Genomic DNA, 24,417 nt, shown 5'->3' with positions numbered 1-24,417 from the left:
TTTATTACATATGGTATGTTTTTTTCATGATATTTTCATATTTCATTACTTTTTTGTAATTGGTTTTATTACCCACTAAGTACACACATTTTTTAGAATTTTGTATATGTTGTATGTGTTTTTTTTATATTTTCATGTGTCATGTTTTGACATGTCTTAATCACAGATTCATCACACTATATTTTACATACTTTGTAGTATTATGAGTGTGGCACATTTAGACTAGTTGTATAGTATTCGTAGTGTGCAACTGTGGCACTCTTATCACATGTTGTTGTTTATTTGCATTTTTCCAGGGTTGCCATGACTATAGTTTGCATCCTGGAGTGATCACTTCCAGAGGTTGGGGATATTCTGAAACCAGAAATTTGCACGCCAGAAGTCTGACTGGCGTGATCATGGCTTTAACCGGGGGGATCATGGAGGTAAGCTTATTTAAATGTTTATTTGATGTGGTATGTCTTTATCCAGAAGAAAGGGACTTGCTCCCTGAAATGTTGATGTTTTGCACTATGCATCAATAAATTGTTCACATTATTATAGATAGGAAGAGCAAGAGAGAGATAAAGAGTGAGAGAGAGAAAGTGTATGGGAGTGTGGGGGGATGGGAGATTGCATGGACTCTCTTTGTTTATGCCACATGTTGGCAGCCATTTTAACTGCAGACTCCATTTTGAATTAGAGAAAAACTTCCATAATGCTGTAGCTCTGTAACACATCCAGTAATTCACATATCTATCCTTACATTAACTTCATCAGACATTTCTTGCAATACTATTATACATGTGCAAACTGGATATTGTATGCTGATTGCTACACCATACACACACCAATACTGTGTGATATTGTCAGGTAAACATTGCATTATATAGTATTCCAGAATCTAACATAGCCAGCTTATTCAATGGGGGGAAGGTGAGGGGAAGAATCACATATAATTCCTTTGTCTACAGGCCTCATGGTCCCATAAGGCTAGATATCTTTAAATCATCCAAAAACACTGATACCCATCAATGATCAATGATCATAATTATAAAAACTCTAACCAACCTATTTGAACTATGCAACACCAATACTGTCTAGGATTATAACTATGATCACAATGTTAGTAATCTACAACCTCTATTGAACCAAACACATGGTTCAAGGCCTTATCATAAAAGGGAACAGTACATTGATCCTCTTTGTTTATGCCACATGTTGGCAGTCATTTTCCTTCAGCAAACTACAATCACCAGCTGACATCAAACTGAAATATATATCTTGCTATATTTCAACCAGTTTCCATCTTAATTCTAATCACACCATATTACAGCTAAACCACAAGAGTATAAAACATCCCTATGCATCTCAGGCCATGCTATTGTTCCAAGCACATGGAACCTATTGTTTAAACCACATGGGAACCATATTAAGAAACTGTTGCTTTCATTTCACACATTATTAATTATACCACCATAGTGCTGTTTCACAGAATAGTACAAAAACTTATTACAAATCTCTTTCCTGCATGCTGCCCACTAAACACTACTCTCTTTACAAAACAGACTAGAGCACACTACATCTTACAAAACAGACTAGAGCACACTACATAATCTACTGTATGCTAACAGCAATCATTACAAATACCAGTATAGGCTAGCTACAGTAAAAATCACTACATTATTAAATATTTCTAAGCATAATTAACCATCACCATAAAACACATGATTTCAACAACATTTTCCTTGTAAGCCAAATGTGGTTGTGAGGACAGATACTTATCCACCAGGTATTCTCCATTGAGGAGTGTTGATATTCCATCTCTATTCTATGGCTTCAGAAACTTGAGTGAGCTCCAAGTGTGTTCCTGGTCTCTGTGCTGTGTGGATCCAACCCCTCCTCACCTTACCTGATAGGTACATTCATAAAAGGGGTGTTTCTAAACCTTATGGTGTTAGGTATTTTGTCTGTAAGCCCAGTTTCCTCTGGCCACATGTATTGAAATGCTAGTTATATTGCAGTGTGAGCTCTGACAACCTGTGTTCAAATGCTAAGTGAACTAGTAGGACCAGTTCTGGCCTTGTTATAGTCATCTTATTATGTGACCATATTGTATAGGGATGTAATATTTATATATATATATATATATATATATATATATTGATTAATTATTAGTCTGCAAATTGTGATATTATTATACACACTATAAAAAACCCTTTATAAGAAAAAATCTTAAGAAAAAAATGAAACAAGGATGAATATGATATATAAAATGAATCCGGTTATTCCAATTTTTTACTTTTTACCAAAAATTCAAAAATGGTTAATTAATCAACCAGGAAAACGAATAATATCTTGGATTGATTCCCTCTTGGCAAATACCTCTGAATATGTCAAAGTGTTTTTAAATAAATATGTTGGTGAATTAAATTTATATATTAAAGACACCACTGCAATTTTACAAATTTTAAAAGAGATAACCTGGAAGGATAACTATAAATGGGTAACTATTGATGTACAGTCATTATATACGTCCATTATTAATGGAAAAGGGGTTGCATCTTCTAGATAATTTTTGGATAATGATTTTTACTTTGAGTATGGTATATAAGGATTTTATTTGTGATTGAATTACTTTCATTTTAAAACACAATTATTTGAAATGTATGGAGAATAATTATTTACAAATATGTGGTACAACAATGGGTACTGTTTTCGCTTCCAACTTTGCGAATCTCCATATGGGAACCTGGGAGCAGAAGTATAATTATGGAGATAACCCCTTCAAAAATATTATTGTCATATTTAAAAGATATATTGATGATATTGTAATAATCTGGGGGGGTACCGCAGAATTTTTTAATGATTATATGTCCTACTTAAGTCAGAATGAATCTAACCTTTCTTTTACTTCCAATTTGAATAGTAATTTTATTGATTTTTTTAGATTTAACATTGTCTTCAGACAATAATGAAATTACTACTATGAGCTTTATTAAAACTGTGGACACTAACAGTTATATACACTATAAAAGTGGTCAAACAAAACACTGGAAAAATAATATACCATTTTTCAAATTCTGTAGTATAAAACATAATTGTAACAAAGAAGATGTATGTATGAAACAATTGGATATATATAAAAATAGATTTTTAGATAGAGGTTACCCTGAAGAAATCGCTAAGCAAGCTGTGGAAAAAACTCAGAATTTGAAAAGAGAGACATTTTTAGAATACAAAACTAAAAATAAATCTGACAAGGATCAGGTTCTTTTTATAACAGATTTTAATGATCAGGAGAAAAAATAAAAAAGGTTATTCATAAGCACTGGGGCTTATTGAAGGATGACTCTATTCTTTCAAGAGCCTTACCAGATAAACCTCAGGTGGTTTTTAGAAGGGCCCACAATCTTAAAGATATACTAGCACCTAGCTCCTTACCTCATGTAAATAAAGACAATACAGGTATTTTGGAACTAAATGAAGAGGTTTTCATAAATGTCGAAATTTCATTATTTGTAAATTTGCACATTCATCATGAAGTACTTTTTCCAGTCTAGGTTATTTTAAAACATTTAAATTCAAGATTTTATGAATTTTATTACCATATATGTTATTTACCTTTTAGAGTGTGGATGCAGACAAAAATATCTGCATTCAAGAGCATGTTAAAATCATTAGACATATTAAGACAATAATGCAGTGCCTAGGCATTTTTTAAATAACCATAATGCAGATCCCATTAGCCTGAGGTTTTGTGCAATTGAACGTGTAAAAATGGGGAACAGAGGTTGAGATCTGGATAACAAGTTATCCTGAAGGGAAATTTTCTGTATTTTTTATTTAAATACCCTGAACCCAAATGGTTTGAATGAACATTATGAGATTGCCCCACTTTTGTAATATTTCAAATTTTATCTGCATCAGGGGTTAAAATTGTATATCTTATAAAAAATAGATTTCTATTATTTCTATTAATGTTTATTCTTCATGTGTTCTTGTATTTAATTGTGTTATAGTTTATTATTATGTATTTACTGTAACTAGATGTCACTTTTGCCCATTATATATGTGCCAAGTACTGGATCTTTGTGAGTTAGGAGCTGTAGCCAATGTGTGTGAGAAATAGTCTCACACAAAATGTCCTCCTCAATATTCTATATAGGACTCCTAGTAAATAATAGAGACCTTTTTTTCTTACATATAGTTTTGTTATGATGAAATTTGTGTTCCTTTCAGGGTAATGATGTGTACCACCCCTTCTGAATTTGCAATATTATTTGCTGTGTGTGTAAAGCAATTTTATCTGTTATAAGAGATATTGGAGCTCCTATAGCAAAGAAAATTGAAATTTTAGAATTTCCAATTGTTTAGTTAATAGTTGATGATATTGGGCCAAATGTAATAGGGTGAGAGTTTACAAAATGTGAGAGTTTAGCAGTAAACACTCACATTGGTCGAGTTTTATCTTTCATATGGGAAAACATCTGGATTAGAGGTTACATCGTAAGTTTGCATGTTCTCAGACTCTATTACATTGGCTGAGTTTAAAAAGTGTAAAAGTTTACTGCTAAACTCTCACATTTCCTAAACTCTCACCCTATTGCATTTTTCCCATTGTGTTTCATTGATGACCTGGGAATAATCAAATTTAGGGTAATGGATATTAGCACTTTTAGTTTTCTGTTGCCCAGTCATATAACAAGTTGCTTATGCTACTTTGAGTTGTAGGTTCATGAGAATAGCTTCTGCTTGTAATTTAAATTGCCCTGCTAAGGTTGCTAGATTATCTGGACTCTTTCTACGCTGCAGGGAGTCATTAATAGTCAACTGAGTTTTAATATTAAGTCTCAACTCATAGGCAATGGACAGCATGGTAAATATTTTTGTTCAAATATTTGTTCAATACTGTACCTCTATATTTTTGTACCTCAGTTTCCTTATTTATTCTTTTAGCTCTTGTTTAATAATCCTTATTTTCACCGGGTTAGGCTGGCATGGAAATTGAATTGTAAATACTTTCATCACTTGTCTTCAGTCTTAATCTAGGCTATTTCTGTCAGTGTCCTTTGGTTGAGAAAAAAAAGCTCATCTACACTCTGCTACTTTTCTAAGTGTCTTATATTCATCAGAGGTTAGTAACCCAGTGATCAGTTTGTATATGATGGTGACTGTGTCTTATACAGATGCTCTACTTTAGCCTAAATTCATATGGGTTTTTCCTATATTCAACACTATTAGCACATATATGATTTAATTCTGGCCTAGCTTTCTTTCATCAGTAGTAGCCACTTTTAAGGGAGATTTTAAGAGTGGTTAACCTTTTTGATTCCTTGGATAAAGGAACAGCCTTTGCCAGTTCTTGCTGCACTTCTCTCTGTGTGTTAACTTTCTAGCACTTGTGGTGATACTGTCTTAGCTTAATTTGTTCCCAATTAAGTATTACCCCTTTTTTGTTGTGACACTAATTAGTTTTATTTATTTTTCACTATGTGTTGTTGAACTATGCTATTATCAGTATCAGTATATATTGGGTTATATATACATGTAAGAGAAGTTAGTTTATAATAAGTATAACCTCTTTCACAATAATATTTTTTTCTTGTCAATCAGTATAAGCTTTTTGATGTAATTGTAACATCCTCTTTTCATCTGGATAATATATATCAAACAGTCCAGTTTTACAATTATACAGTTGTTCTGTTTCTTATTTTACATTCTCCATAATGCCTTTACAGTATGTACTAATGCCCAAATCCTGGAAGCATCAATTTGACCTTAATTAGTTAATGCTACTATTTCGGGAAGAATATATTTTAGAGTTCAGACTCTATGATTCTATTGTTTTAACAGGCATTCTTTGTGCCACATACAGTATGCTGGAAGGGAAACTTAATTAGATGCCTCTAACCACAATGTATATGCCTTCCACACATCTGACTTTTTCTCTAAATTAACTTTTAATCATTTCTGATTATCTAAGCCAAAGTTTCCTAACAATTGTATGTTGGGATATTTCAAATGCTGCTATCACATATCTGATAAGACAATCACAGGACTGTCATGCAAATTCTCTATAATTAGAGATCCCTTTCCTGCTAAGGATTTTCCTTGGCCCATTGTAAAGGCTTATGTTTATGGTCCAGTTCAGCCTTCAGTATCCAATACAATGGTAATAAGGCTTCTCCATTATTAATGGACAAATTACTCTCCTTTTGGGAAGCATAATAACCTTATCAGGTTAAACAGCCCTTAGCAAACACTTTTTTTTCACACTCTACTAAACATGCTCTTATAGTTTATAAGATGTTTAACACAGTTTGAAGTATCCCTGATACTATACAATATAACTATAGACTCTCCCCTCCACTGGCCCCTGACCCAAATTTGCCACTGTTGAGGCCTATACAACTGATATACACTTTTATTTAATCAAAATATGGCATACAAAATATGCAACGTGTGTCTAAATTAAAAAAGAACATCATAATAAAGGAAAAATGTTACATACTTACAATCTTTAATAAGACCTTGTAGAATACATAGAATAGAGTAATATAATTGATATTGCTTTTGTACTGCAGTTGATCCAAGTACCTTGGTTTCAGATCCTTCTGTCTTCTTTGTATGTCAATAGTGGGTTGAATTTAGGTGAAACCAAAATGTTGTGGAATAAACCAAGTCAAGATGGAGTATTCTAATGATATACTGCATATGTATGTATACAGAACAATCCAAATCAAAGTTGCAAGTTACAGATGTGTCCATCACACATCTAGCATCTATCCATCGTGTGGTTCAAGATGCCCAGAGTTACTGAGATGCTATGGGGTATATTTACTAAAGTGAGAGTTTTTAGAAGTGGAGATGTTGCTCATAGCAAAAAATCAGATTCTACTTAACATTTATCTAGCACCTTCTAGAAGATATTAGCTAGAATCTGATTGGTTGTTATGGGCAACATCTCCACTTCTAAAAATTCCCAATTTTGTAAATTTACCCCTCAGAAAGTAGTAGCATTCCATATTTTTCTTTACATTTTGCATCTTATTTGAATTGCAGAGCTGAAAAACAGGACACACAGTGTAACTGAGATGCTGGGCTGCAACTATAGCCACACAGTAAATAATTTTAAACATGTACAAAGTCACAGATGAAGCACAACGGAGTTTGGCATGAGACAAAGCTATGACCAGTGCATCAGAGCCCTTCTTACACAGATTAGACTCAGGGCCTGATTAAAAAATGTATGCTAACCAGATGGTTAGCGCACATCTCTGATTGTTGGAGGACTGCAAATGAGTAGACCTCCATCTGTGAATCAGCTCACAGTGTCTCCCAGCTGCAGCCTGATTAACAGGCTGTGGCATTTGGGGGCAGTGCTAGCCCCCATTCCCAGAAACAGAGACATGTCACCTCCATTTTCCTGGAGGGACGAGGCCAGGGTCTGTGTCAGTGAATGCAGATTTTCTGGCCTCACAAGAGTCAGGCACTGGTCAGGCTGAGGTAAGCTTTAGGTTATGCAGCCTGACCCAATGGGCAACCATTGTGACTGATGGTTATGGTAGTTGCAATGGGGATCTGAGGCAGTGTCTACTGATGTTGCACATGGATCTCTCAGATGCAGCAAGGAGATGTCAATTTCCTCCAAACACCTCCTGTTACATTTACATTTTGTTTTATGGTATTGAAAAGCCGCTTCTGTGTCTCTGTGCAATACTGTCAATCACTGAATCATGCCCTCCATCACACAGATATACAAATGTCACACATCAAATTGATCAGTAAATGCCAGCAATGTAGTTTTGTTGCTCCCATTGTGTTTATTTATGAAAATAAGCTGCATATTTTGAACAAGAAAGATGCTCAGCGTGGCCAAGTCACTCAGTACCTGGCGTGATGAGAGGGGCTATTGCAGTGACTTGATCACCAGTATAAAAGGACACATCCAAAGATGTCAGAAAATTCATAAGCCCTATATACCACTTTCCCATTCCCCATGGAATGTCCCCAACCACCAAGTATCTAATGGCCATGATTCATTACAAGATGTTGTTTTTAAACTGATCATTCAGCTTCCATGTTATATTCATTTATTCATATCATCATCTAAATAGACCATCAATTTCTCATTGAAAACAGCTTGGAAATGATCAGTGTTCAATAAGCAGGTAATAAGCTAGTAAGACTTTAGCATGTGCTTCTATTGAGCAGCATGAGATTGAAATGATAATGGGATTTTGTCCAGTAGTTTGTAATCATATGTGACATATCCCTCAGGGATAAGACTTAAACATCTGAAAATAAAACTATCACTGTGTTATTAAGTGCATAAATATTTTGGATATTATACATGCATTTTTAAAATAACACTATCAAGGAGAACAAAGGATCTAAATTCCTTTTTTTATTTTGCAACTTACCAAATTTAAACATATGTTGCCAGTACTTTCCACCATCTGCTTCTGAGAATTATGAGATACCTGAGAACAGCCATTGTTATACCTTGATACAGCTGAAGCCACTTGGCCAGGAAGGAGAGCTTAGTTTATTGAATGGTTGTTATGATAACAAAATATTTTCTCCCAATTAAAATTCTTTATTTTCTATCGGTACAATACCCGCATCTCATTTTTGCTAATGATGTATAAATATTATTTCATTTTACATGATCATTATTTGTAATTGGTCCAATGAGAGTCCAGTTTCCTGTCTTTGGAGGATAATTAATTTCACACCTTAACACATCAACAAACATAGCAGTTGTTGTAATGATGGAGATTAAGTGCTCTGTGCAAAAAATCTTATATTTAGATGTTATACCAAGAATGTATAAAAATAATTTCACTTTTAAAGTGTTTCATTTAAAATTCTGTATAACGCACTTATGTTATACAGGTTGAGTCTCTCATATCCAAAATTCTAGGGACTAGGCATATTTTGGATATTGGAATATTCCGTATATTGGAATATATGCATACTATTATGAAATTTATTGGGAATGGGACCCAAATCTAAACACAGAATTAAGTTATGTTTTATATATACCTTATACACACAGACTTCTGGTAATTTTATACAATATTTTCAATAATTGTGTGGCTCAAAGTTTGTGTGAATACATTAAATTAATTTATGTTTCTTGTACACCTTTACACAAAGCCTGAAGGTAATTTCATACACTATTTTTTATAAACTTGTGCCTTAAACAAAGTTTTTTTTACATTGAAACTTCAAAAATCAAAGGTTTCACTATCTCAGTAATGCTAAAAAAAATTATGTATTTCTGAATATTTGGATATGGGAGATTTGACCTGTACTGTACATGCTACATTCCATTGTTGTGAATTGTGGTCATGTTTAATACTAATGCCCTGTAGAGTGTGATTGCATTGTACATTTGTCATTTAAACTATTTGGTTATATTAAGTACAAAGTATTACAAATTTACAAAAATGAAAAAAAAAATCTTCATTTTACCCTACTATTAAATTAAATTAAACATCACTAATATGTGTGCAATTTTTTGGAATTAATATTTGTGGAATTATCTGGAATAGACTTCCTTCAACATTGCTACCTCCACATTCTCCTTCCTTACCTCACTATCATGTGCCCCATGTCACACATCATGTTTCACTTCCCTTATTATGTTCTTTTCCTTTTTACCCACCATCCTCTCCCTCCTTTTCCTACCCCAGTAAGCTATACCCTCATATATCTTCAACCCACATATTTCTTCTTGCCTCATTATTTATTTTGCTTGCCAGGAAAAATGTTTCTAACCATGTACTAATACTATGTACATCATCATTATTCCAAATCATGATGCCCCTGTATACCAGCAACCCTGCTTGTTTTATGCAGATCTCACAAATTCCTTTTCAATCTTATCCCTGTGCTATCTGGCAAGCAAATAAATTATTTCTTATTTCATAATCCTTTAATTTCCAACTTCCTTATTCTCATTGCTATCACCAGCTTCCTTCTTTTAACACCACTTCTCCTTTTGCTTTTTGTCATGAGGCTATTCCTTCTTCCATACTTGCCCAATGCACATTCTGTGTCATTTGAGCCCTCTCTTTCCTTCTTCTTTGAGACCAACTTCATTTGTCACGTAACCCAGTCCACCTATGTATCATGATTATCTACCATTCCCCTGATTCCCATCTCCTTATTTCTCAAAAAGTTTGCCATATATCTTCCCATTTTCTAATGTTAGATCTACTCTTCATCATCCTGAGTTACCTCAAAATCCTCATTAACAATATCACTTCTCCCTCCTGCTGTAAATTACACTCCCTTTTTGTTGGCATTGGGATTGTCATCTCTGACTATTCCAACTCATGCATCCCACACTACAACCACAGCAAAGGACTCCATCAGACTTTTCCCAACTCTTGCACATCGCCCTTCAAATTAAACTGATGATCACCATGTATAACTTTGTCACACTTTAACCTACAATCTACTATCTCCAATTACTGCCCAGATCAGAATTTCTACATTTACAATGTTATTGTCATGTATACTCTTGATTCTGGTTCCTCAGCAACCATTCTTAATCTGCGTACACACCAGATGATATTTCACCCAATCTTGCAGATCATTGGGCACATAGTCTAGTGTGTTCCCACTATGCACGATTTTGTTGGCCAACATTGGGGTTGTTCCATTGTCCATACATGCATGGATGATGGAGCGAACCATATGTGGACACCGGCAAGGTCAATGGTACTGGTGAAAGACATATTGGATGGTTGGTCACCAGATCATTTAGTGTGTACTGCCTGCCCAATATATTGTTAATTGGCACTATTGCCCCTTACATCAAGCAGTTGGTTAGTGTGTACCAACCATTAGCCTTCTGTAATCTGAGAGCCAACTGTGGCATTACAAACACATATTCTCTTCAAAAAATGGTCTCACCACTATAGAATCATGAGGATTTCCTCTGCTTTAAATTTATTATTTCATTCCACAGCTCTGCCCTCTCTCATTCTAAGCAATCCCACTTGAACGCCTGTGTTTTTTCTTAAGCGCTTACCTATGAGTATGTATAAACTAATAATGAAGCTTTAAGAATAAACAGTCCAGTAGAAATAATTGAATAAAGTACTAATTTATTGTTGTTTATACAGTCTGAACTATATACTCGGATATATACTGTTCATAGTTACTTTATTTTTCATCTGTATGGAGCTAACTTGGTTCAGCAAATAAACTGAAAGTCTTTGCTATTGGATTGTTTATGTCTAGCTATTGTGCATTATGTTGTACTTTCCAGTCTTTGATAAATGTGTACTGTCATTGCCTTCTCTCTTCTCTCTTCGACTCTGTTGCCTCTAAGACTACACTCTTCTAATCCCATGTGAACTGAGTTGCACACAAGTTTACTAGACTCTTGGACTGTGTTCAGTTCTGTTCTGGTTAAGCCTTCTAGTACCACCTTCTAGTACCACATTATCTGCAAGTGTATCATTCCCTGAACTGTATTGGCCTAATGTTAATACTCTGTGCATGAAAGTGCATGCTTCTTTTGCTAGGAAGTACTCTTTTTACACCTGAACCTGCCTTTGAAAGGCCTATTTCCACATTTGATAGAGCTTTTAACTAGAGATGTGTGAGTCCGGTTCTCAGAGAAACCTACTCCTTACCTATCCTTCTTAATATCGTTCAGGCTTTCCACATTGTGCGCACCATTCATTCTGTTGGCCTTCATGACACCATCAGCTCTGGTTTATCTCCTACCATTCCAACTGCTCCTTTTCTATTTCTAGCACCACCTCCTTTCTCCTGCCTTTACCTGCTGGAGTTGCAAAAGGGTCTGTCGTCTGCAATATTCTCATTGTACACCTGCTCATTTGGTTAACTAATCAGTTCCTTCACCCTCCAATAACATTTCTATGCTGACAACACACAAATTTATCTCTCCTACATTGACCTTTTTCCTTCTCTCCTCTCTAGCAAGTCTTACAATTTCACTACAATTCTTCTCCTGTCTGATCTCTGGTTTAATTTATTACCGAAGCTGCTACTAGACTGTATTTAAGTTTTCTCTGCTTCTACCCCCTCTAACGGCCAATTATTATGCTAGCTTCTAGTTCATTATATAATTCACTTTAAACACCCTTAAACTACCCACCCTCACCAATAGAGTCTTAATCTCACTCATCAAAGTGAGACTCCATTCTTTATTACTCCTAAGAATGCCCGCATTTTAAGTAGCAGCAAACTTAGACTATTGCTAAGGTTTAGCCTTAGCTCCCAGTTACTTTTTGAAATTACTGTACATGGCAAATGTAACTTTGATAAATTCAGGATTTTCAAAAGTCTAATTTGATCCTTACCCATTGTCAACTGGTGCATTATTTTTTAATAAATATAGATGGTGTGTATATGAGTATACACTGTATAAGTATAGTGCAGATAATATTACCATTTTATCTAAATTCTATTATACAATACATTTGGTATAATGTAAACTTTTTTTTCTCTTCTTGCATATTATAATGAGTATTTTTGGGGGCTTTGGACACCCCTAACCAAGGTAGTTTTTTTATACTAATAGCGTATGGCAACAAACTGTGGGCAATATTTAGCATGGATTGCAATTGCCACAGCGTACGCAGATGGCCAAATTGTTGCATCCGTGCATGTATATGCATTTCAGTGCGTGAATGCCTCACTGCAATCAGGAATGCAATTGCAGTGACTACAATGACCCATCGCAGCGTGATTGACAGGAAGTACCATTTGCGGGTGGTTACAGGGAGGTGGTCAGCGAAACCCAGGCATTCAGGGCATTTGAACTCTGTTACAGGTGTGTGCATAAGTTAGCCACTGCAATGCCATATGCAACCTGAGCTCTCACTGCGGACCAGCATTTTCTGAGTAAGGTCTGACCTTGTGCAAGTGTGCGTGATGCTGCGATTGTACTCAATGTTACCGATGGTTTTGCATGTTGCTAAGTCTTATGGATGTGTGTAAGGTAAGGCGGGTGTCCTTATGTTGTGCTGCACCAACATAGACATTGCAGAAGATTAGCATATCTTCGCAGTGAGACTGCATGGTTAATCGCAGCAGCGATCGCATTTGCGATCCATACTGAAGCAGGTTAAAATAAATGTGATGCTTTCATTAAAATTCAGCTGGTGTGTACTTCAGAAGGAAGGACAAATATGATCTTTCAATAGATTATATAAAGACCACTAACTGTAATGCAATGTGACTCCATTGATGAAATATCGATCTGGTAAACAGCAGGGCTAAAAGTCAAGAATGTGCAACAGGGCTTAGGATTGATCAGAATACCTAACATTGTTAATGAAAGGAAGACAAATGTCAATGTAACAAAATATATCATGATCATATAAAACAATTGACTGTTTTGAAGTAATTTCTATATGTTTATGGTAATTTTACAGTTTTTAAGAGAAATTAAATCTTTTCTAGGTGGAAATCTGGAAATCAATTATTGCTTTTTTGTTTATAAGCATATTATCAGAATATAATTTGAACATTTAACAACCAAAACAATTAAATAGAATTATATAGAATAATTTAGAACAGAATGTACAGTATAAAAACATTTTGCAGTGTGATTACATTTATGAGATTGTTTGATAATCAGTGACTTTTCAAGCAAAAATGCAAAAGAAATGCATATAAATGGAACTTCCCATCTTGTGAAATATTAAATTTGATGCAACAGTCCCACCTCTTTTAAGCTGTATCACATTCAGCCATGAATTTCAGGGCTGCCATCAGGGGGGCCTGCCGAGACTGGAGTCACAGGACCAGGCAGACAATGGGGCCCACCCAGGGACAGACCTACTGGCGATGCAGCAGGGGCCCCTTGGGAGTAATGGGTGCTGGGATCCCAGGGCATATCAGATGATCAACACTGAGAATCCACAGCAACAGGCACCCATCACTGAGAGATGCTGTTATATACTCACTTGTGTTTGACCCCTCCCTTGGAACAGCCACCTGACCTTATTATGAACTCAGGAGCTCATGTAGACCCACTCGCTAGATGCATTCACTTGCAGCCTGCGTATGCAAATACAGCGCACACCCAGCAATGCAGGCAATTGCACGGCAAGACATTAGCATGCCTATTATGTCTTGGCATGCGATCACTTCTTAGTGTATGCAGATGCCCACCAGCCATTCATAAGATGCCTACTTGAGCATGTAATCTATTGGAAGCGCATGAAAACATTGGTATATCGAGCACCATCGGATGCGATTGCAGTGCTTGAGGTTGATTATACCCTGCCGCAAGCACTGCGATCACTTCAGTGTGAAATCCCACCAAGTGACAGGTACTATGAGCCTGCTTTTAATTATGGATGCCTTTGAAATGGCATTGCAACACTCAGGCATACCTGTGTTTGCACCTCCACTACCCTGTTTCAAGTGGTCTGCCCCTGACACCACCCACAAATGGCCTCTCCTGTCACTCACTCTGCTGGGCTGTCTATGATAAATGAGCGAACGCATTCTGATCTTTCGCAGTGGTTTGCGCATGCACATTGTGATGCATATGTATGCACAGATCGCAACTATCGGTCAGCTGCATTCGCGAGTGGGTCTGAATCAGCTCCTCAGCAGTCCTTTCTTCCCAGTGCACTCTGCTACTCAGACTCCTCTGCAACAGCTGGCAGTGAGGGCCCCATAGTTCACTGAGAGACAGAGGTAAGTGTGTGTTTGTGTGTGTGTGACAGACCGAGGAGAGGTGTGTAGGGGGAGGGGGTGTAACTGACAAAGGAGAATGTGTGTGAGGATCACAGTGAGACACGGGGAATGTGTGTGTTTTGGGAGGTCACTGACAGACAGAGAAAAATGTGTGTGTGGCACTGACAGACGGATGGGAATGTGTGTGGGGTGTCACTCACAGTAAGAGGGGGATGTTTGTGAGGATCACAGGGAGACATAGGGGAATGTGTATATGTGGGAATCACTGACAGACAGAGGGGAATGTGTGTGTGTGTTGGGGAGCACTGACATACAAAGGGGAATGAGCGTGGGGGGTACTGACAGACAGACTGAGAGGAATGTGTGTGAGGATCACAGAGAGACAGAGGAGAATGTGTTTGTAGAGGGGGGAGGCCTATCACTGACAGACAGAAGTGAATGTGGGGGGCATTGCTGGGAGAGAGAGATGGGAATATAGGGGGAATTGCTGAGAGCGAGAGAGAGAGAAGGGAATGTGGAGGGGATCACACAGAGAGAGACAGAGATAGGGGGGCAATGTAGAGATGATCCATGAGAGAGAGGGGAATGTGGAGGGGATCACAAAGGGAGAGAGGGAAATGTGGGGGGATCACTGAGGGAGACAATGGTGAATGTGGAGGGGATCATTGAGAGATAGGGGAGTGTATGTAGGTGTCATGGAGACAGGGGGGAATGTGGGGAGATCACTGAAAGATAAATATTGGGGGGTTGAGGCTGCCTGGTACAATAAAGTTTTTTTATTTTTTGAGACAGAGCGAGTAACATCATGACATCACATACATCGCACCAATGACAGATAATCTGGCCACAGAATGAAGAGGAGCAGCCAGAAGATACAGGAGAAGTTAATTGTCTGTGGACTATAGGGAGCAGGATGTGGGGGCTATCTGTAGAGACAGAAGGAGTGCTGTCTAGAATGACAAAAGGGGTGCTGGCTTGGGAGACAAAAAGCATGCTGACTGGGGGGACACTGTGGGGCTGGAGTTGCAGAAACATGGGGAGGGGGGCCTTCCCTATTTTGTCAGTTTCCAGGCCCCATGATTTCTGATGGAAGTCCTGATTAATTTAACTGTTCAATGACATTGTTAGGAAACAAATATGTCTAGGCCACATGTTCTCAAACTCAGGCCCTGATTCAGAGCCGGACACTCTGACCAGAGCGCTCGCTCTGAATCAGGGCCCACCTCCATAATTATGGAGCGTCCTCCTGGACACTCGTATAGCTGTGGGTCACCACCCACAGTATATACGAGTGTGCAGGAGGTTGGTCGCGATGGTCTTGACCATCGCGACCATCGCCACTGCGAGCCGAAGCCTGCGGTTGAGTTTCTCAACCGCAAGGCCCGGAGTGATTTAGGCTCTATCAGAGCCAAAATCACTCCCACTGACATCACTAGTGATGTCAGTGGGGCCGTCTTCTGACGGTAGGCGTTCCCTTGGGAACGTCCCCGTCTGGGAGGCACGCCCCCGGCACGCCCACCAAAGGGGGTGTGCTGTCAATCAACATCGACAGCCTGCCCTCTTTGATCAAACACAACTAGCAAAGGAAAGTCCTTCGCTCGTCACGTCTCACGCATGCGCACGACGGAGCTCCCTCCGTCGTGCGCATGCGCAGTGCAGACCATCGACCCACTTGCGAGCGAACAGCCACTCGCGAGTGGGTCTGAATCAGGCCCTCAGTTCTCAGGACCCCAAACAGTGCATGTTTTCCAGGTCTCCTCACAGAATCATAAACAAAATAATTAGGTCCACCTGCAGATCTTTTTAAAATGTGTCAGTGAGTAATGACTACACCTGTGCACTTGCTGGGTGACCTGGAATATATGACCTGTGTGGGGTCCTGAGGACCGAGTTTGAGAACCACTGGTCAAGGCAGTACAGTGTTTAGTCTTTTTGTCAGATGACAAAAATGTCACTGTCACACAGGTGAGAGAAGCATTTCATGGACTAAATCTATTTTAGTTGAACTGTAGACTATCAATTTCTAAGGAAATATAACAGATAACTGTACTGTCTTGTGTAATGTGCGTAATTTATAGTGAAAGGTTAAATATTGGCTTGGCCCACAAAATGGCTACATCCACTATGAGTAGTTCACAAATGATTTTTAGGTATTATATTTTCTATCAAGGTTTAAAACACTGTCAAAGCTGAATAATTGGCTGAGACAAGTTCAGTTTAATATTTAATCGCGGCGATGCCATCTTGCGAATGGCCGCAAGACTCCATTTTGGAAATGAGATCGCAAGACACCATTTTGTGGCCAGCGTCAATTCAAGTTATAACTCAGGAGCTAAGAACAGATGGCAATGTTTTTGTTAATCTACCAAGGGCAACTGGAAAAACAAGCTTTCTGAGTAAAAGTAAATAAGAAGAGACAATGGGTATTTTTACATACAAATTGGGAATCCCTGGATGCAGATAAAGTATAGTTGTGGCAATTGTAATATAATCCTGGCATTGATCTACACAATTGGATTTGTCTGAATCCTAGACAGGATGGCCCCAAACTCCACAGCCTGAGGTGGTAATACATTTGCATTTCACACAAGAGTCTGTGAGAACAAAGAGGTTTTGTTTTCCTTTGAACACACAACAGTTGGGGGCTCATAGGTTTATCACACTATCTGATACACGATAACACTCGGTCAGTCCTCTCTCAGCAAAAGGGTGGAGGCGCCTTTTGAGAGAAGCATTAGTCTTTCATTACCACAGTGTTGCTGAGAGCGTACTGCCGGTTATTGTGTAGAGGAAGCGCTGATCAGAATCCAGGGACAAGAGAGGAAAAAAAAGTTTGTTTTTCCTCTGTTGATAGAATTTTGTGTTTAGAGGGGTGCTGCAGTATTGCCTACACAGCTAAAACGCATTTTTGCATATGCAGTTAAAAAAGTAATTATACGCTTGTGTGGTAGTTGCATAATTGTGTATGCGGCCGATCGCACAATAGCGTATACGCACTTCCAGTTCTGCTGCCACATGTTTGAACAAAGCCATTGAGGTTTACATTTTTTTTTCTATCTACCAATATCTGGGTTAACGTTTATTTTCTGTGCAGGAAAAAGTGTGTAATAGTGAGTGTATTGTTGGTAGGGGTAATTTATTCCCTAAAGTTAAGGGTACTGTATGATCCCTAAGGGCTAGGTGCAAGGGTTAGCCCAGTCGCTCGGTAAGCAGCTTTACCGTTCTAAACACAGTAGCAGGTGTACATGTTGTCTTTGTTGTATAGAGGTGCGTGAGAGTGGCCGACATATAAACTCTCATAGGTCAGGAAGTTACCTTAATAAAGCTTATCCGAGTCTGGAAGTTGCCTGTTTCAAAACTTATCTTGGTGTGGAAGTTGCCTTATCAATTCTTATCCAGGTGTGTGGACGCCGCCGACTTAAATCGTTCACAGGTAAGTGAAAGTATCTTGATTGTCTTTCACCAGCTTAAATTTTTATTGAAAAGTGTAGGAGTTGTCTCAGAATGGGAGCCACGCAAACAGTAGAAATGTTCGGCAATGATGTGCTTCTAATGGAAGCGCCGATCGGGTCGGCCCGTCATATCATGCATACCAAGTACGGTACTTATGCAATAAGGTATTGTGATATATGGTTTAATATGATGAGAAAGAGTGTTAGACCGTTTCCCAGAATTGGTAGTTTTGACAAAAATGTGTTAGATAATGTCCAGGATCACATCAGTATGGTGCGATCCCGAGAGAAAAAGATTAAGTATTTTGAATGTTTAAAAATATGGCAGCATGAAGGGGATGCTTGGCTTAAAAATGTGCAAACGACGCAAGCTAGCGTTGCGAACGCATTGCCAGAAAATACATCCACGACGCTGAGTTGCAATATGGGCGAGCCGCAAATTGGTGCGCACGTGCGTCGAAGTAGCGTCGTGGAGAGTATTGCCAGCAGTTCACGCTCACCTCCCCCACCTTATGTGGATGGAGGTGCAAGTACAGTTACCAAAAATACCAATAAAAATGTAACAAGTAATTTGTACCCCCTCTTAAGTAACCATAAAGAAAATGTTTAGGATGTAGAAGATGAGCCTATTGTAATGTCTGCCATTTCCCATGCTGTGCAAATGATAGATGCTGCATCACTACAATCACGGGTGGTGCCGCCATCTCCATCAGTAACAGCAAGGGAAGTGTTAATACACTCTGCACCCATTGAGGAAGTTGTTAATACCATACGTAGCAGCAGCAGATTAAACCCCCAGCCAGGTAACCATTTCAGAGGTAGCAGCGCTGCTGGTCTGCATCCCATTCGGACAATAACTGTTCCGAATGGAAATGCAGATGCAAACGCTATAGTACCCACGTGGGAAGTAGTGATGCATTGTCCATGGACAAGGGCAGAACTAAATTCCATCATAAATGATTTCTCTGATCCAAAAAAAGAATTAGCCAAATGTCAAAGATTTTTGAGAAATTTGGGTAGTTCTCATGAGCCCACAAATAAAGATTGGCGTGTGGTGTTAAGGGCCTGCCTGCCACGCAATACCAACGTGACAAAATTTATCACGGACTGTGTATTGGATGGCGACGTTCCATTAACAGACCAAGTAAACCAAGGTAACATTTCCCGCATTGTGACTCAATTGGGTGTATATTTTCCAGTAGTAGTTAACTGGAACAAAATCTTCACAATCAAACCAAAAGACAGTGAAACTGCAGAAGAATATTGCGACCGGGCTCTGCAGGCTATCACCCAGTACACTGGGATAGAAGAGATTAAAGATAGCATTCACCACAGGGGAATGATAGTCCTGATATTAATGGATGGGTTAAAAGAGAATTTAAAAACTCAGGTTCAGACCTCACAGCCTGGCTGGCGGGGACTTACAATAGATAACCTCATAGAGTCTGCCATAGAACATGACAAAAACATCTCAAAAAAGAGGGAGACCCAGAGCGAAAAATTAATGGCTGTCAGTATACAAGCTCTTGAGAGAATGACGTTAACATCACAGCCAACAGACACGCTTGCACTTGCACACACACTCATGTCAGAACAAGTTGCTCTCACTAACCCCACTCAACAACAAACACAATTCTATCCAACTAACCCATTGCAACCACAGGTCCCAGGATATCTACCCACATCTTTTCCCCCACAATACCCTTACCCTCCCTATCCTTACCCATATCCACCACCTTTACCCTCTGCTCAAACTTCACAACAACACATGCTTTCACCTGAATCACGGACATGTTTTAATTGCAAACAAACAGGACACTTAAGTAGAAACTGCACAGTAAAAAGAGTATGGACCCCACATCAAGGAAAATCTGGACACCCCCATAAGGGATATGCACAGAGACCAGCAAATGCTCAGCAAGCACCAGCTTCAATTGTAGCCGTAAATGCTTTATTGGAGAATGATAGCCAACGCTAGGGGTCAGGTCATACCTGTAGTCTACAGATAGTCAGGTCAACTGGAAGTACTATGGAAGAACCGATCTTGATGGTTGATGTAGCTGGTACTGAATATCCTTTTCTTGTAGACACAGGGGCGACAAAGTCAGTGATGAAATCTCCCGTTAATTTACAGGTGACCAACGAGACAATACCAACAATGGGTGTGACAGGTAAAGTGGAACATTATCCTTTAACAAGGCCCGCAGAGGTTAGTATTAGGCCGTTGCATACCAGACATTCTTTTCTTCTGGCTGCCGCAGCTCCTACTAACCTGCTGGGCAGAGACTTGTTATGTAAAATGGGATGTGTCATATATTGCACTCCTGATGGTGTATATTTAGATATCCCAGAGAGAATGGTATACGAGGTGCGGGATATGTTAGACACCCCTCAAAGGATAATGTACCACTCTACAGTTTTAAAAGAAAATCCATCACAAGTAGATTAAATGTTGTCCCAAATTCCAGATTCCCTTTGGACAAAAGATGGACAGGACACTGGATTAATGGCAAATGTAAGCCCGGTAGTGATAAACTTAAAAAGCGGTAGGCAAGCTCCAAAAATTCCCCAGTACCCACTTAAACAGGAAGTGGAACTAGGGGTGTTTCCAATAATTGAGCGATTATTGCAACAAGGAATTTTAGTTTGTACAGCTCGTGTAGCCAACAGTCCCATCTTTCCAGTAAAGAAGAGTGGTGGGAGGGGTTATAGGCTGGTGCAAGACCTTAGAGGTGTTAATAAGGTAGTAGAGAGCCAATTCCCTGTAGTGCCAAATCCTGCTGTCATCCTCATGCAGATCCCACCAAATTCAACCCATTTCACTGTCATTGACCTCTGTTCTGCTTTCTTCTCTGTGCCTCTCCATCCTGACTGTCAGTACCTATTCGCATTCACATACAGAGGTGTGCAATATACATGGACACGATTGCCCCAAGGTTTCATAGACAGCCCCAGTATTTTCTCCCAGGCATTGCATGAGTGTTTACAAGCTTTTCAACCTGCAAATGGATCAGTTCTAATTCAGTATGTGGACGATTTATTGCTATGTTCTGACTCTTTTATGTCATGTGTGAATGATACTAAACTTTTGTTACTTCATCTCTCGCAAACAGGACACAAAGTGGCTAAGGACAAGTTACAGCCATGCCAGCCCAGAGTAAAATATTTGGGACACTGCCTAACCCAGGGGTTATGACATCTCACAAATGATAGAATCCAGGCCATACAAAACATGACACTGCCGCAGAATCAACAGCAAATTCGTACCTTCTTGGGAATGTGTGGATATTGCTGAATGTGGATACCAGGTTTTTCTATTTTGGCCTTGCCTTTACAGGAACTAGTCTCTTCCTCAAAGCCCGATCGCGTCATACACACTGAGGAATCAGAACAGGCTTTTCTTAATCCTAAGGATAGTCTGACAAAAGCTCCTGCATTGGGAATACCTGATTATGAAAAACCTTTTGATTTATATTGTACGGAAGCCGATGGTTGTCCTGAAGGTGTCCTTACACAAAAACATGGTGATGCCAGTAGGCCCGTAGCATACTACAGTGCCCAATTGGACATGGTAGCAAGATCACTCCCCACCTCTTTGAGAAGTGTAGCAGCTACCGCTTTACTGGTGAGTAAAAGTGAGGACGTAGTATTGGGCCATGATATGATTGTCTACACTCACCATGCTGTATCTGCCCTGTTGAACTCAGCTCAAACCAGACACGTCTCCTCGGCTAGGTTCACCAAATGGGAACTAGCCCTAATCGCTCCTGCAAATATTACAGTTAAACATTGCAGTACGCTGAATCCAGCAACATACCTGCCATATGTACAACATGATGTACAAAGGGTGGAAGGAGAGGAGTTGCTGGCGGGAGGTGAGTTCGGCAGACATGATGATACTCACGATTGTATGACATATCTGAATCAGACCTTTACTGCTAGACCTGACATACATGACACACCTTTAGAGAATGTGGATGTAACTTTCTATATGGATGGGAGTTGTCATAGACAAACAGACACAGGTGAATTATGTACAGGTTATGCTGTTGTAAATGACACAGACATCATGGAAGCTAAACCTCTCGGTCCTCCTCACTCAGCCCATGTGGCAGAGTTAGTAGCACTGACTAGAGCATGTGAAATGGCAGCAGGCAAATCTGCTAACATTTACACTGACTCGAGGTACGCGTTCAGGGTGGGGCACGACTTTGGGGCCCTATGGCGTCTGAGAAATTTTATGACAGCAGCAGGCACACCAGTTGCACACTCCCGACACATAAAACATCTCTTAGAAGCAATCCAACTGCCTAAAGCAGTGGCAGTAATTAAATGCAAAGCCCACACATGTGAGGATGACCCAGTGTCACTGAGCAACAACAGAGCTGATGAAGCTGCAAAATGGGCAGCGGGGTTAAAAATGCCTTCTCCAATTGAAACAATTATGTCATTCCAAACCATTGATATGCTGAAATAAATTGAGATGCAAAATTTGTGTTCACTTCAGGAAAAATCCATTTGGAAGTCCAAGGGGTGTGGGCAAGAGTCCTCTGGGCTCTGGAGGGACGGACATGGTAAGCCAGTAGCCCCCAGGGCATATTACCCCAGCCTGGCTGAAGCAGCACACGATCTGACTCATCTGGATAAACAGGGCATGTGCAAGTTGGTGAGGGCATACTGGTGCACACCAGGATTTTCTTCACAAGCAGAGAAGATAGCAATGTCCTGTCTGACCTGCTTGAGAAAGAACATAGGGAAAGCAATCCCTACTGAACCGTCCCACATTCCACCGACTGATGGACCTTTGCAGGTGATACAAATTGATTTCATCCAATTACCACCCTGCAGGAACCTTAAGTATGTATTAGTGTGCACAGACGTATTCTCTAACTGGGTTGAGGCCTACCCAGCAGCCACTAATACTGCTGCGTTTACTGCCAAGAAAATAGTTCAGGAATTTGTATGCAGGTACGGTATCCCAAGAATCATCGAAAGTGATAGGGGTACCCATTTCACAGGTGATGTTTTCCAAAATATGTGTAAGCTGATGGGTATTAATAGCCGACTTCACACCCCCTACCGACCGCAAGCCAGTGCCAAGGTAGAGAGGATGAACGGGACTATTAAAAATAAGCTAAGTAAAATCATGGCAGAGACTGGACTGGGATGGCCAGAAGCTTTACCTTTGGTCCTACATAGTATAAGGACCACTCCTAGATTTCCTCTGAATCTGTCCCCTTTTGAAATATTGTTTGGTAGACAACCTCATTTGATTATAAGTCCACAGGAAGATCTAAAGGGTAACAACGAGGTAACTGTAAAGTATCTTATATCAATGAGTAAGCAGTTAAAGCAACAGCAGCAGAAACTGAAATTGTTGTCCCATGATATGCCTGAAATGAACTGCCATGATGTTGAACCAGGAGAAAATGTAATGATCCAAAATTTCTTACGTTCAGGTTGTTTGATCAGTGGGAAGGTCCGTTCCAGGTGCTGCTGACAAGTACTACATCTTTGAAGGTGGCCGAGAGAGATACCTGAGTCCATTCCACTGACTGCAAAAAGGTCAATCAACCGGTGGAGAAACAAGTCGGAGACAAAGCTGATAGAGTGGATCTGTCACTCGCGAGCTTGTTCCGGGAGGATTGAAAAGGTTGTAGTGAGATACCTGAACTGAGATAAATTTGCAGGTCTTGTTGTGACAATGGACGGGCCTGCTGTGTTCATTCTCATATTCTCTTTTAGAGTGTTCACCATCCTGGTCAGTTCGGGAATATCCAGTGTCTGTGATGGGGGACCTATTGAGGAAACAGGAGCTGATGGCAGTGCTGATGGAGTGGAGAAAGGAGGAGTGCAATGCCAATCAGGGGAGTGTCTGACCAATCTTAGTACTGTTATTGTTAAGAGAGCTGTCATTCCAGGATACTCGGGGAAGGTGTGAAGGGTTATCGTCTGAAGATTCCTGTATTTGTGAGTTTTGTGGGTCCCTAGTTGATGAGAACTGTATTCAACGGTGCCAACCTAAATATAAACCGTACTGGGGAGGGTATCCTTTAGAGGATTATCACAGCATGGTAGGCAAAGTGTTAAATCAAACCGATTGCTGGGTGTGTTCACATGTGCTACAAGGACAGCATAATGTAGGGTTGGTGCCATTTCCGCTGAATATCAGGAAATTTTAGAATTACAAAAGGGAAAAACATTGGATGGAAATTTCCTCTCATCCAAACCGCCTCATTTCAAACTCTATCAATTTCAAGTAGATAAATCACTTTTGTGT

Source organism: Taudactylus pleione, unplaced genomic scaffold (genome assembly GCF_031769625.1).
Source record: "Taudactylus pleione unplaced genomic scaffold, aTauple2 ptg000064l, whole genome shotgun sequence".
NCBI lineage: Eukaryota > Metazoa > Chordata > Amphibia > Anura > Myobatrachidae > Taudactylus > Taudactylus pleione.
The sequence above is the reverse complement of the archived record's forward strand: the minus strand, read 5'-3'. Positions refer to the sequence as shown.